This window comes from Mirounga angustirostris, unplaced genomic scaffold (genome assembly GCF_029215605.1).
Source record: "Mirounga angustirostris isolate CCGP_5_RB_7025 unplaced genomic scaffold, mMirAng1.0.hap1 SCAF_3, whole genome shotgun sequence".
NCBI classification, from domain to species: Eukaryota; Metazoa; Chordata; class Mammalia; order Carnivora; family Phocidae; genus Mirounga; species Mirounga angustirostris.
The window spans coordinates 138696514-138712833 of record NW_026991711.1 but is presented as its reverse complement, the minus strand read 5'-3'; the positions used below and the strand labels follow the sequence as shown (position 1 = coordinate 138712833).

The window sequence follows — 16320 nt, the reverse complement described above, 5'->3', positions numbered from 1 at the left end:
CACAAAAAGACAAACTACTGTATGATTCACTTAGGTAGTTAGAGTAGTCAAATCATAGAGACAAAAGGTAGAATTGTGGTTGCTAGGGGCTGGGGTGGGAACAATGGGGGAGGGGTCTAGTTTAACCGGCATGGAATTTCAGTTTTACAAAATGAAAAGAGTTATAGACATGAATGGTAATGATGGTTGTATAACACTATGAATGTATTTTTTTAAGTTTATTTTTAATTAATCTCTATACCCAATGTAGGGCTCAAATTCACAACCCTGTGATCAAGAATCGCATGCTCTTCCAACTAAGCCAGCCAGGCGCCCCTCATTATGAATGTATTTAATATCACTGAAATATATACTTAAAATGGTTAAGATGGTAAATTTTGTTATGTGTATTTTATGAAAATAAAATAGGATGGTGAAGGGTCCAGGGAGCACAATACGGTTGAAGATCCATTTCAGTAAGAGCCAATACATAGACAAGAAATGTAAAGAACCTCAGAGTAAAAGCTCTTAGAGGTAAGGTAGGTCCAAGGAATGATAAAAATTTGCTGAGCAGCTAAAGTTAGGTAGAAATGAATGTCACTAAAGTTAAGTTTAAAGAAGGATTATAGATAAATGGGAAATATCATTTGAGAACCAAAAAAATATATACTCATGCTTCTGCTGTAAGTTTTAAATTCTATTTGGTAATTTTAGTCAATGTGGTTTGGTTTGAGTGTTAAGTGTTTGGAAGAAGAAAATATCAGTACTATCCTCTGCATAGCCTTCTAAATATGTGATTTCTACACCTGAAATTATGAGTTGTTAAAGTCTCTACATGCTGAGCATATATTAATTTGGTAATTTCATGGTATTACTCTATTGAAAATATTATGGACATAAGACCTAAATACATAGTCCATCAATCCTTGCCAAATTCTTTACATTATTAGGACCAAAAATTTTTTTTTTCAGATCTAATACCATCCTCCTCTGCCTCAACAAACATGGCAGTTGGACTCTGTCTCTGCCAATAGCAACATTATGCCTTAGCTTGCTTTGATATACATATAGTTAGTAAGTAGTAGTCAAAACTTGTGATGGTATAGGACTTACAAGTGGTATCATCATTTTTACAGATTTTTCAAAGGTAGATAGGCTGAGTTTATTTATACTCTTCTTTTCCCTCCACCCACCCTTATCCTACCCTCTTCTCCTACAACACATACATACAAGCTCACCTGTGCATTCTTTTATAGGCTTTCTGGTGATGTGTTTATTACAATATACTACAGCATTGCTACTCAAAGTGAAGTCCAGGGATCTGCAGTGTCGGCATCACTTGGGACATTGTCAGAGAGTCAGGTTCTAGAGCTTCACACCAGATCTTCTGAATCAGAATTTGAATTTTAAGAAGGATCCCAGGTGATTTGTATATACATTAAGCTTTTAAAACACTGTGCTAAAATACTACAATTCCCCACATGCCTTGACTTAGACTCCTTATCTTTCAAAAAGCTATCAACTCATTAATTGGGCAGTTTTTTCCCCCCTTCCTTTTGGAATGTACTGCTAATCCAGTGATTCTCAAAGTGTGGTCTGAAAACTTCAGAGGGCCCTTAGAACCTTTCGGGGGGTTCACACGATCTTCCCTTTCCACTAACAGCTGTGTGAGGCTAGATTGTCATCAGAACTTCAACCAAAACAACATAATACAACAGATCAAATACAGAAATAGATACAAAAATGCAGCTACTATTAAGTGTGATGTAGTTATTTACAAAAGTGAATATGATGCCATTCTATTTTTGTTTTGGAAAATACAGTTATTTTTTTTTAATGTTATTTATGTTAACATGTTGTTATGGAGTGCAGGGTCCCAAATCAAAAATAGAACCACTGGTATAATCTGTCAGTGAGAAAACAGGCTCCAATATGACATTTCACTTACAACTTTATAGAAACAGTTATGTAAATTGAAGGTAACCCTATGTCCCTAGGTCACATCCTTTCAGCTATCAGTCTGTTTATAATCTCTAAAAATTGGCCCACATTCCTAGTAAGAATCTGCACTTCCTTCTCCTGAATGATGCAAGTAATCTATCTCCTCTTAGATGTTCAGTAACTTAGAGCTTCTTTTTCAAGGGAGCTTAAATACTGAAGAGAAGAATTGACCTAAGATAAGATAATAGGGACTCATAAATCCAAAGGCTTTTGATTGTTCTACCTATTAGCATGAGCTAGCATCCTACAACTGATCTTGGCAGAGACTCCTAAGAGGACCATGGTTGTTTTCAGTGGCTACTTTTCAACAAAAAGCATTTAGTTAGCATTTCCCAGCCATGGAGATTCCAGGATCTGTTCCTCTTACAGGAGAGTCCCAGGGTTTGCTTTCTCAAATAGTTACATAGTTTGGCTGAGTCTCTCGATGCTGGACAGCTCAGTATTATTCCCTCAAGATTTCTGTCTAAAGGACAACTCAAAGTATTTATCTACCTCTCCAGAGATATCTAAAACATCTTTAGCTCTCAAGACCCCTAAAGTTGTACAAAAGGAGTAAGCTTATACTACTGTATGTTATCACATTTCTGCTTTATTTTCTCTACAGCACTTACTACTGTTTAAATTATATTGCTGATAAATGTGTTGTGACTCACCTCCTCTCTCATGAAAGTCTCCTTAAGGGACTGTGTCTTGTTTATAGTTGTAGCTGCAGGGCCAGAAACAGTGCCTGGCATGTTCATGCTCAATAAATATTGATACTTTATGAATAGTAAACTATAGAGACAGAGCATTAGGTTTACAGTTAACATAAGAGGCTGTCTCCAAGGTGAGAATGTAACTGGAAAGAGCAAGGTATTAGTCTATGGCCTGGGAGGGTCCATATGACCAGGTCTTTCTTGGTTTCTGGCATGAGGAATTCATGGCTTTGCTATTATGTGGTCCTTGGGTTGACAGACTAGTTATCGGGAGTCATCAAGGGTAGACACTGGAATGCCAGACAAAATTCTTTACCCTAGGAGTGGTTCTATCTACCTGTATTGGTAACTTTATAGTGTGTGGAAAGCTAAGTATAATGATGATAAACCCTCTTTCAAGTTAGTGGGATGAGAGAGAGGTAGGAGGAGGCATTGATACTAAGGATAGAAAGTAGGCCTTTAAATTCCATTCTCTCACTTTGGACTGGTCTTGCTGAGACTGGCATAAGCTAAAGTATGATTTGAGGATAAATACAGCCCTCTATTTTTTTCCCCACAATGCCACACTCAATTAATTACAAACTCTTTTGAGACCCAAAGACTGGGGGTGGGAAGTGGACAAGGACCCTCCTTATACTTGAAATGTTCTGAATGGAAATTCCCATAGTGAAAACAGATGCTGAAAGGTTAACTATTATGTAGGCCATTTCAGGGATGTGCAGGGAAACGCTGGGTTGCGGGGGGAAGGAAAGAAGATCTACCATGAGGTAGAAGCTACCAAAAAATCAACTAAAATGTCTAGGGCCATGCTGTCCTCATCTCATCACTCTGTACTGGGCTGCATCTTGAAGATACCCGTGAAAATGCAGAGGCTTTCTCTGAGTCCAAGGCAGACATAAGGGATGCCCTGGAATATGCTGTGTTTTATTTAGCTATAACAGAAACTTACAAATTAAATCTTCCTTTTCACTCTATTTGTCATATATACATATTTATATTTTAGTATATTTAAATACCTTATATAAATATATATACTGGAGTAGGGTTTTAGTTGAATTCTTAAGAACCGTAGCAGATTAATGGATTAAGAACCACATAATAACTCTTCTCAACAAGGTGGAAAATACACACTCTGTGGCACTTGGAAGGTTTTGAGAGCAATTAGAGGCCTCCATTGTTTCTTGCAGTATGTAATAATGGGCATTTCTGTGATAGAAATAGTGTTCTTCAAATAGCCTCTTGTATCTAAGGGATACCAATTTTATTCAGAAGTCATGCTGGGTTCTTAGAGGAGGTTTACCAGATCCTCACTAATTTTCTTAGGAGTAAGTTGGGTAGATGTACATATGGAATGATAAGACAGGCAAAGTAGGGGTCCAGAACAAATTTCCTGCATTTGCAAAAGAGAAGACTGTAGAGAATTTTAGGGCTTTTAGGGGATATTGAGGCATGACAAAGAGAAAAAAATTGAAAAGCAAAGTGTTTTATTAAGATATGGAGAGTGAGACAAGTTCACGAGATCAGAACTGAAAATAATAACTACATTCATTTTGTCTAAGCTGAATTTTTTCTCCATTTGTAGAAAAATTATAGTAAAGAAACTGTTGTGGAATTACAAATATATAAAGCAAGACATTTGCTAACTACCAGGTTGCCAACATGGTATGGAACAGATTTGCAGCCTTTCCACCTGTTTTTTCCCTGTGATCTCCTTTATTTTTTTCTCACTTTGTTTACTTTTTAAAAAAGAAAAGTAGCTAAAACTGCATTCTCACAACAGAGCATAGTACTATTTATATTACTAAATAATTCTTCTTTCTTCTTTGAGGGCTCCTGAAAGATGTTCTTTAAAATAACATGTTCCTCTGGGGCGCCTGGGTGGCTCAGTCGTTGAGTGTCTGCCTTCAGCTCAGGTCATGATCCCAGGGTCCTGGGTTCGAGCCCTGCATCGGGCTCCCTGCTCGGGGGGGAAGCCTGCTTCTCCTTCTCCCACTCCCCCTGCTTGTGTTCCCTCTCTCGCTGTGTCTCTATCAAATAAATAAATAAAATATTGTAAATAAATAAATAAAATAACATGTTCCTCTACATGTGCATTATGTAGATATTTAACTACTTGACAACAGACTGGAGAAGTAGGGATGAGGAGGAGAAATTTAAAACCAAATCTACTGCCAACTGAAAATGAATCAAAAGTGGAGAAAAGAATTTTGAATTTTTGATATAAGTGAATGGAAAATAATTGTTTTAAGAAAATCTAATTGATGCAAATTTCTTTTGCAATGCCATAACATTTATAGTTCTTTTCCTCACATTAGACATTTTCAGAGTTGGAGAGAAGCAGTTTTAGTGAATATATACTTGACCTAACAACTTGTGATTTGCCATTTGCACATCTTGTCCATCATCATATTCAGAATCAGTAATCTGAGCTGAAGTTTAACTGATATAATTAGTCCTACATGACACAAACACTACTACAGTGTCACTGATATTAGATAGGGATAGTACTTTCATTTTAACTTGAGAAGTAAACAGTGTTAATATTCTGGCTTCTTTCTGGTCTTTTGAATAATGAAATTAGTTTTAAAAGAGTGAGGTGGCTCACATATATGTACACAGGCCAGAAATCTGGTAAAAGGTTCAGTGCCATCAGAATTTCACTTTTATGCCAGATACCATTATTGAACTGCACACTTACTTTCAAATACAATACCTCACAATCTTCCAATAATTTCAGTTTCACTTTGATTTGGATGTTTGAGAGTGCATTTTATATTAACACATAAACTTTATTCATAATTTATAGTCACGTAATAAATGAAAAAACAAGGCACTGAAAAAAATGGCTTTTTAAAAAGTAGTTAAAACAAATTTTCGCAGGAGCCCCGATCATACTTTTCATTGTGCATATTTATTGAACAATCAATATCCCCACACTTAACGTTGAAATATTTGTTATATAAAGAATCATAGAACAACATTAAAAAAATATTTTCAGCACTATTCTTCTGTGTTTTCAGGAGTATATCTGTTCAATTGCAGAACATTATATATGGTCTCTTTTGTCCCTCATGTTAAATTAATCAAATGGTCTTCCTTCGCCATCCTTTTTTAAACAGCTACTTTCAAAGCTTGACAGACATTTCTTTGTCATTGTAGTAACCCAGTGAGCAGTAGAATAGTATTATGGGAAGAGATCCATTTCTATTCCATATTCTAATTTGGTGTCCTTTGGTCCTTTGTAAATGTTAATAAGGAGTTGCTGATATTTTAAAAATTTGAAATTATCTCTATTAAAGTTGATATGTTTAAAATCTGTAACTACTAAGTAAAAGAAAACTGATAAAATAGAATACACCTTATTATGGAAGATTTTCTCCTATAAACAACTCCTTGCACGGTTTTAACGTACGGTTATATAGTGGAGGGCACTGTATTTCTTTTGGTAAGTTACTTAGAACATAATTATATGCTAATATCTTACACTGTACCAGGCGTTCAGGAGCCGGAAGAATCAGTTTCAGTTATAGCTAAGGAAAATTCGAACAAATACCATCCAAAGTAAAGGCTTTTCCTTTTCTTTTCAAAACCGACTTATCTTGCTTTCCCGCCTTAGGCGCGTAGAGGCCTTGGGGGTACTTTGCTGCAAACTCCACCTCTTCTCAACCTCAGCTTAACGAAAACTCCCCGTCTCAGGCTTCAGAGTGGCAGTAAAATGGGTTTAGGCGCGCGCCTAACGTTTTGCCCTCCTTCCAACCCAGGGCCAGAAAGCGACAGCAACAAAAATACCGGGCTCCTGTGGCAGAGCTCGGAGGACTCATCGCGCTTTCTCTCCCGCCACTCGCAGCCTTTTCCAGAGTTCACCTTACTTCTCCGCACACCGTCAAACCCTTCCCGCGACCCCAACATTCAGCTGGTACAGCACCCCACACCCACGCCAGTCTCCAGCCCCTGCCAATCGCAGGCTTCAGCAGGGCTTACGGAGACTCTTCTCTTCTGGCTCTGCGGTCCCGCCTCCTTCCAGAACTGCTTCCCGCCCTCCGGGCTCTTTGTCCAATCGTCAGCTAGTGAGTGTTCTTTGGTTCCCGCCCCCTCCTTCCCCGCCCTCCTGAGGTACCGCCCCCTCCCCCTTAAGGCTGACGGAATCACCTGACCCGGAGGCGCTCCGACGGAGAGGAGGCAAGAAGGGGCGTGTGTGTAGAGGGGAGGGGCGCGAGAAGAAAGGGGGGATGCCGGGAGTGGGGCGGGGAGAAGGTGGGGGGGGGGGGTGTCAGTCCGATCTCGCGAGAGAGGACGGAAGCCTGTGGGAGCCCGTGGCCTTTAAAGTGCGGTTCAGCCCTTTCCTCCCGGGGTAGTTTGTAAACACGGGTGAGCTCGGGCCTCCCTGGCGACCGAGAGAAGCATGAACTAGTGTCCTGGAAAGGTGAGTCGTGATGGGGAGAAGGCCGTAGGGATGGAGACTGTAGGGATATGGAGAAAGAAGGCACTAACATGGCGACGTCGCTCACCGTAGTCCCCACCCCCCGCTTCCCATCACCTCGGGCGCTCCTGCCTCAGTGCCTAGCCCTCGGGGCGACTGAGGCTGTACTGCCACCTCAGCGGCTCGCGCGGCGTCTGCTTCGGGAGCCCGACCGGCCGGGCGGGACCGTTAGGTAACTGGCATTCGTTGTTCCGGCCCCTCCCCGCTCGCGCGCTTTCCTAACGAAGAGGAAAAAGGAATAACGGCTCCTCTTAGACCCCTCCCCCCGATTTATCTTCCCCTTTCTCTGGTTAGTTCAGAGGTCTCCGGGCTCCACGTCGCATCCGCGAGGGCGCAGGGAGACCCCCTTCAGCCCTTGGATTAGCAGGAAGAGGGCCGGCTCTGGTCTCCCCACCCAGGACTCAGTGGTTGGGGACTGTGTATAGGTGATGGTGGCCGGGATGAGGATCGGGAGGCGCAGCAGAAAATAGGGTCAGGGTCTCTGCCTGTGGTGGAACATGATGGAACAAATGGTATGGAGAACCTGTGAGCTGAAAGTCTCGGCCTTTTCTGTCCTTTCTGCCCCCTCACACTCCCGCCACCCCCCACTTTTTCCCGGTGGGGCGGGGCTGAGGTGTGGGTGCAGATTGATTCCGGTATTTTCCCCCATTTTTTACCTCCCTGCATGGACTGCAGGGCCTCTGTAGGGAAATAACCTGTGCTTTTTATTGATGCCCTAGGGAACAGGGCTGAGAGATTGTATGTGTGTATGTGTGTATTTTCTGTGTTAGCTCGCTAGAGGAAGGAGAAGGCGGAGGAGCTAGGGACTATTTTGTGTCCTTAGGTAGTTTAAAATTGCCTTTGCTTAAGGGAGAGTTTAAAACTGGTTGAGGCGAAGAGCAAAACTCCTGTGAATATGATGGAATGAAAGGGATTACACCTCATGGACCTTCACCCTATTGACTAATACCTAAATTATGTGAAAGTTATAATTTCTTAGGAATTTTAAATTACGGAGACTAACAATGCGTAAGTTTAATATACATATTTGAAATCAAAACAAAAACTATTCCTCTGAGTGCACTTTTGGTCCTTTTTGAAGAAACCACTGGCACTGTCAGTAATAGCCTTTCTAGGTGTAATTCTTAAATAGCCATGTAACCTTGGTCTATTGTACCAAAACTATAAAGATGATAAGCTTGTTTAAAATTCAGCCCTACAGGGTTAAGTGACCTGAAAGACAAATACAGTAGCAATTACATCTTGTGATTAAATTTGTTACATTGACTTTAGGAATCCACTTAAACACTTTTCAAAACTGCGGGAACATCTTTGTAAAGTGTGTTAAAAAAAAAAATAGAGATGCCCTTCTGCAGATAAAGAATTAGAGTGAAGGATGTTCTTGAATCTTTGGTCATCAATAATTGAATAACAAAAATCCTAGTCTTTGTAATTTATAAGAATTTTACAAATTTATGGTTGTTCGCATGCTGCTTTCCTAAGACCTGTTTTATCTTTTTTGAGAGGGTTACTGCCATTAAATTTTCAGTTATTTGAACTATATTGTAATTTAGCACATAGGTGTTTGTATTTGTCAGTAAGGAAGGCGCTTTCAGGAACTGTGTGTGTGTTTAAGGTACACATGCCTTCTGTAGATCTGATTGCATTTCCTGGAAATTCTTTTTAAAATAACCTTATTAGAATGTTTATTTCATCTTTGGGGCACTTTACCATAATCTATTAAATATGTAATCCAGAAATGCCTATATTTACTTGGAGTATTTGCTTCATATATTTAAACTAAAATAACAGTACATATTAAGGTTATTATGTCAGCTCTTTAACATAATTTGTAGCAATGCTTTTTCTTGGTATTCAGTATTTGAAAGCTATCAATATCATTTTTAAAAATGGTATGCTATACATCAAATGTCTACAGTAACTAGCATTAAGTCTGAAGAAATAGTCTACATTTTTCCTACCTAAATTTTTGTGTTTTGAAAAAGTTGGATTTTAATGATTTAGATGTTCTCTGCTGGTAAATTGTTAGATCATGTTAGATCAAATGTGTAGATCTTATCTGTGTCATCTTGAGCAGATAATACAATCTCTCTTTTCAAAAACCCATTTCAAAAACCCATTGAATAATAATAATTGGATAATCAACTGATCCTTATAAAAAGCAATACATTTAGTACTTGCTATACTATTCACTGTAATTAAAATGTACTACAGGAAAGCAACAAATCTGCATTGTTGTAGTCAGTAGTTTAACTTAGTATTTCTGTGTTTATCCTTTAACTCACACCTATTCCGTGAAACTAAGGGACTTACCTAAAATACTGCACGTTTTCTTAATGTAATTCTTAAGAGGTATTAATGATAGTATTCACTATTTACGTCCAGGGGAAAACCCACAAAACATTTCTTTTGCTCTGTTTCTTGAGCTCAAGATTAAAAAGTTAGAGTAAAATATAATTTCATAAAAATTTAAGGAAGTTTGTTGACCTTTATGGCCAACAATAATTGGAGTTATTTTACATATATTACTATAAATGTGTCCTGCATTATATAATTATAGATACACGTATTTATATATACTATTTTCATTTATTTTTAACACTCTTGAAATGTATATTCATGTACACTTTTAAGTATGTTTAAGTGATGCTTTTTTTTTCCCCCTTGGCATTTTGGCAGTGGTAGTAGAGTGATTAAAAACATTTTTTTGTAACAAGAAGGGATGTAAATAGAATGCTTTTGGGGCAAGGCTTATTCACCCATGTCTGCATTCTCTACCTTAAAACAAAGATAGTGATTCTCGTTTTTTTCTGTCTTAATACCCAAGGAATAGAAACTCTCCTAACAGTGGTAGTAGCTTATTACCGCAGAGATTCTCAAGATTAGTAGGGAAAACAGGGTGGGAATGATTAAAATTGGCAAAAAGCCAGTTGGCAAAATACCAAGTATATTTTGGTTCTTTGGCTAGTAGTGTGTATCTTTATCTATAATACTACCTTAATTTACAAATTCCTTAAATGTTCTTTAGTTTGCTTACCTGAATCTAAACTTTTGTCGTTCCAACTTTATAGCTTTGTTCTTCCAATTTTATAGCTTTGTTTTTTCTAATTCTTGTGTGTGGGCTAGGTTTCTATTTACTGAACACTTAAAATAGTGTTACTAGAAATCAACTACAAGTTTGCCCTACTGACAAATAACTTTTCATTATTTTTGTCACCTTCTAATTTCTGCATATATATTATAGCTTTGACAGAATTTTATCATTTGATATAGTTAATGTTTTATTTTTACAGCTTTAGCATTTCCCCATATTGTCTAACCTTGGTGATCTATAATGGTTACATGATAGTTTACCAATTGACCATTAAAATTTCCTCAATTTTAAATGCCCAACAGGAAAATGATTGTTTTCAGTTTCCATTTTAACATTGAATTGAGCATCTCTATGCATCTATCTTTTTATTTATTTTGAATTATTTCTGTAGGATACTAATCTCAAATGACATTACTAGGTCAAAGGATATAAATGTTTCTATATTGCCAGATTTTTGCCTCTCCAAAGAGTTGATTGAGCAAGTCTATACTGTCAGAATCTGAGTGCACCAATTTTATCGTAATTTTACCAACTTTGGAGTTACGCTGATTAATAAAGTAGGATTGCTTAATTAGGAATTATTAATGGGAATAAGTTGCATTATTTAGCAGTTTTATTTAGGAGACCGTATCAATCTGTAGTTATTTGCCTACCAGTGATCTGTGTGCTGGGACAGATAATGTATATTTTATATTTTCTTCATTTCACTGACTCTCATAAAGATTACTGAAACTTGACAGTGTAGTAACAGTAATCCTTAAATTTGATGTAGTTTTACATGGTTTACATGTTGGATGTTTTATGTTAGTTTACTTTTATATAAGAGCTACTTTTTGACTTACGGATTTATGAGTTATTAAAAATCATAATGACATTTGTTTACAAATAGATAATCCTTGAAATGAAGAATGTGTATGTTATAGCCACATTGAGTTTTCTTTGTGTTGTCTTCTGGTACATAGTATGTATATAATCAGTGTTTTAGGGTAGTTATCAGCCGGACTGCCATGGGTCTGCCACTTATCATCTGTATCACCTTGGGCAAATAATAACTTCTCTGTGCTTCAATTTCCTTATTTTTAAAGATAATACTTAATTCATAGCTTTGTTCAAATAATTAGTGTATATAGAACGCTTAAAACAGTGTCAGAACTAATGAATACTTAGTATATGGTGTGGTAATTATTGTTAAAATACATTCAGAGGGCACCTGGGTGGCTCAGTTGGTTAAGCGACTGCCTTCGGCTCAGGTCATGATCCTGGAGTCCCTGGATCGAGTCCCGCATCGGGCTCCCTGCTCAGCAGGGAGTCTGCTTCGCCCTCTGACCCTATCCCCTCTCATGTGTTCTCTCTCTCTCATTCTCTCTCTCTCAAATAAATAAATAAAATCTTTAAAAAAAAAAAAAAGTACATTCAGAAATGATAATAATCTACCATAGCCCTTCCAGGTGTGTGTGATGTAGCTTGAAGGCAGGACATCAATCATCTCTTTAGTAGCTTTGGCAATAAAGTTGAGTTTTCCATAGGAATTTATAATTTCGGTGCAACTTACTATGTTAGAATTTCCATAAATTATGTGAGAGGGTATCTCCTATTTTTTTGTTCCCTTTCTCCCCAAGTCAGACTTTTTCTATATAAAATTCATGTAGTATAGCATTACTCATATTTTGAGATGATAAAATTGTGACAGTATGATTTCCATAAAATCTAATTATCATTTTCTTCTATTCCACCAATTCCACTAGAAACATTTCGGTGAAACCTTTCATTCCTTCCTTTTCATAATGGAAGAGATGATGATTAAATAAAATACCACATTTCTAATGTTTGTTCTTTTTTTAATTCTAATTAGTTAACATATAGTATTAGTTTCAGGTGTACGATATAGTGATTCATAACTTACATACATAACCCTGTGCTCATCACTACAAGTGCACTCCTTAAACCCCATCACCTATTTAATCCATCCCCCTACACACCCCCCGTAACCATCAGTTCTCTATAATTAAGAGTCTGTTTCTTGATTTGTCTCTCTAATTTTATTTTCCCTTTTCTTGTTTGTTTCTTAAATTGCACATGCAAGTGAAATCATATGGTATTTGTCTTTCTCTGACTTATTTCACTTAGCATAATACTCTCTAGTTCCATGCATGTCATTGCAAATGGCAAGATTTCATTCTTTTTTATGACTGAGTAATATTCCATTGAGTGAGTGAGTGTGTGTGGGTGTGTGTGTATCACATCATCTTTATCCATTCATTTATCAACGGACACTTGGGCTGCTTCCATTGTAAATAATGCCGCTATAAACATAGGGGTGCATGTATCTCTTTGAATTAGTGTTCTCATATTCTTCAGGTAAATGCCCAGTAGTGCAATTGCTGGTTCATAAGGTAGTTCTGTTAGGTTTTTGAGGAACCTCCATACTGGTTTCTAGTTGCTGTACCAGTTTGCATTCGCATGAACAGTGCACAGGTGTTCCTTTTTCTCCACATCCTCGCCAACACCTGTTATTTCTTGTGTTGTTGATTTTAGCTTTCTGATGGGTGTGAAGGTGGTACCTCCTTGTAGTTTTGATTTGCATTTGCCTGATAAGTGATGATGAGCATCTTTTCATTTGTCTGCTGGCCATCTGTATGTCTTCTTCTAATGTTCTTTTGAGTTCTTTATTGATTATTCAACTAATGTAACATCAGTTCTCAATCACAGTGTTGAGAGTCACTGTGTCTTTTATCATTTGTAAAGAAGGTTTTAATAATGATTGACATGATGTTGGATTGAAGGTTATTTAGTAATATCTCTTTCACTTAATTTTGATATACTTTGAGAGGAAGAGAGGAGCTTACTAGTGTTGCAGTAGGAATTATACATAATCTATACCCTATCTTATTTGTACTTTATTCATAATGAGAAATTAGTATCAATATACTCTTAATAGCAGTGATAACTAGGACTTACTGTAATTCTTGGTGAACTGTGATTTCTATTCTCTTTTTACTTTTACAAAAGGTAAGTTTTTGGGCGCCTGGGTGGCTCAGTTGGTTAAGCGACTGCCTTCGGCTCAGGTCATGATCCTGGAGTCCCAGGATCGAGTCCCGCATCGGGCTCCCTGCTTGGCAGGGAGTCTGCTTCTCCCTCTGACCCTCCCCCCTCTCATGTGCTCTCTGTCTCTCTCATTCTCTCTGTCTCAAATAAATAAATAAAATCTTTAAAAAAAAAAAAGTAAGTTTTTAGTAAGAATACAATAATAATAAAAGATACAAGAATACAATTAGAATAAAAACAATAAAAGATATGTACATTTTTTACATCTACCTTTAGGAAAATAATGCTATGGGCATTATTTTATATAACAGATGTGATTACCAAATCTAAAATGATGTTATTAGTAAAAATTTGGATTAGCACTGTTCATATTCATAACCATTAATCTGTATGGTCTTTTTATTTGTGTATTTTTTTAGATTATTTTTTTAAGATTTTATTTATTTGTCAGAGAAAGTGCATGCACAAGCAGGGGGAGCGGCAGGCAGAGGGAGAAGCAGGCTCCCGCTGAGCAAGGAGCCTGATGTAGGACTCGATCCCAGGACCCTGGGATCATGACCTGAGCCAAAAGCAGATGCTTAACCGACTGAGCCTTCCAGGTATCCCTAGATTTATTTTATTTTATTTTAGAGACGGAGAGAGTGTGTGGTTGAGTAGGGGAGGGCAGAGGGAGAGGGAAGGAGAGAATCCTCAAGCAGACTTCCTGCTGAGCGTGGAGCCTGACACAGTGCTGGATCCCAATACCCATGAGAAGACGACCTAAGCTGAAACCAAGAGCCGGACACCTAACTGAGCCACCTAGGTGCCCCTGTATTTGTATATTTCTAATGTTCTGTTGTAATTTTAGGCTATAAGACAAGAACTTGCTTACCTTATATCACCTAGGGATTAGAGGTCTGGGAATAATTAAGACTTACTTAAAAAATGAAGTTTAACTTAAAAACTTACATTTTTATTAAAGGATATTTGATATATTGGGTTGATCTCAATACTCAGTCATACTTTCATGAATACAATATTGGGAAAAGTCTGAGGTGTTCTTTGTGTGTGCCATCAACTTTGAGGAATTTCATCAAAATGCCTATATACTCTTGGGAATTGGGGATATGTGTGAAGAACATCTGTCGTGTCTGCTGTGAGTGGGGCAAAATTAAAAGCTGCTTTCCTCATTAAAGCTGGGCTTCTGTTTTTCTCACTTCTGAGGTATTTGATTTCCTTACACAGAACTAAACATTATATACCAAATAACCTTATGGGATAACATCAAATTCATGGGTTAAAGACTAAAAACCTTTTGTTTAAAAATTAAACATGGAGTTCTCAGTTTGGGGCTTTAAAGAAGGTAATAAGATTAGGATTGATTAAGCGTTAGGAAAATGTACACTTAACGTCCAAGTAAAATACAGTAAAAGTTGTAATAATAGATACCATGTAAGTGCCATGCACTATACTATGTATTTTATATATATTATTATCCTTTATTCTTTTTGACAACACTGAAAGTGGTGTATTGTTTCTTACTGTTGAGGATCATAGTGAAATCGTACCATTTAAAAGTTTTCTAATATAGAAACTCAAAGGTACCTTAACCTTGAAAAGGAGTTACTAGCTCATAGTTACAGGTTTTCAAACTCTTAGGTTCAAGTTTTGTTACTATGACCATACTGATGTTCCCAGGACCCCAGGATTGCTCTAGGATAACTTTTTGCATTTTGTGGCTCTTGACCAAGATATAAGAAGGAAATTAAAACACAGAGTTCTTTGTCTATAAGGTATTGCTGCCCTTGAAGCCTTGTGACACAAGCCTATCCTCCTGGGTACCTTAACATTTTTGCTCACACTGTTAATGTCCTATTCCTGCATCACAAATTATCACATATTTTGCATCTTAAAACAACACAAATTTATCTCACAGTTTTTGTAGGTCAGAAGTCCAGGGGGGCTCAGCTGGGTCTTCTGCTTAGGGTCTTACAAACCCAGAATTTATTGTTGGCTGAGCTGTATTCCATGCTAGAGTGTCTGGGGGAAAAATCCACTTCCGGGTTCGTTCAGATTCTTGGCTGAATGCAGATTCCTTTTGGACTGATAACCACTTAGATGGTTATTCAGCTCTTAGAAGCTGAAAGGCTTTCAGTCCTGTCCCCTCCAGTAATGACAAGTCAGGTCTTCCTCATGCTTCTAATATTTTTGACTTATGCTACTACTGAATCTCTGAGACTCCAGACAGAAAGTTTTCTGTTCTTAAGGGCTCCTGTAATTAGATTGGGCCACCTGGATAACCCAGAATAATCTTCCTGTTTTAGGATTTGTAAATCTTCCTGTTTTAGGATTTTTTTACATCCTCAGAGTCCATTTTGCCATATAATATAACTATTCATAGTTTCCAAGGATTTGGGTGTGGACTACTTTGGGGGACCGTTCTACCTACTACACTAATGGGCTCCTGAAAAGAAATTTGATAAGCTTTGTACCTTTCTAAGTTGAATCCTAAAATTTTTCATCTTAAGTTTAAATAGTTGAAAAAAAGTACAATTTCTGGCTTTTCTAGATACTGACACTACTTTTTTTTATAAGTACCTAATTTCACTAGTGATTTGATGCGATCATTGGTTTTAAAAAACAGACTAGAGGGGCGCCTGGGTGGCTCAGTCGTTAAAGCATCTGCTTTCGGCTCAGGTCATGATCCCAGGGTCCTGGGATCGAGCCCCACATCAGGCTCCCTGCTCGGGGGGAAGCCTGCTTCTCCCTCTTCCCGTTCCCCCTGCAAGCAGTGTTCCCTCTCTCACTATGTCTCTCTGTGTCAAATAAATAAAATCTTGAAAAAAAATAAAAATAAAAAACAGACTAGAATTAATTCATCTTTAACAGTTGGAAATTTTCATTATTCCTCTTATTAACCTATTTAACTTCCTCTTTTTCAACATAATTTTATTTGAATCCAGTGGATTTTAATGTGTTTTAAAGTATTGATCACTTTATCATACTTCTCTGCAATAAATATAAATTGAACTTTTCTCAGTTTCTTA

At 37.6% G+C, this 16320-nt stretch overlaps 1 protein-coding gene across 11 annotated transcripts in view; it reads left to right on the top strand.

Moving 5' to 3' along the window:
- Positions 1 to 6940: 6940 nt before the first annotated feature.
- Positions 6941 to 16320, top strand: part of ATF2 (activating transcription factor 2) — a 104961-nt gene continuing 95581 nt past the window's right edge. For 4 of the 11 annotated variants that reach the window (XM_064586725.1, XM_064586723.1, XM_045868496.2 and 1 more), the window contains exon 1: positions 6950 to 7098. The gene's annotated coding sequence lies outside the window, so the exon portion shown is untranslated. Of the gene's footprint in view, positions 7099 to 7132; positions 7328 to 7429; positions 7668 to 16320 lie in introns of those variants that run through there. The other 7 variants (XM_064586719.1, XM_045868497.2, XM_064586720.1 and 4 more) reach the window with 7 other exon arrangements.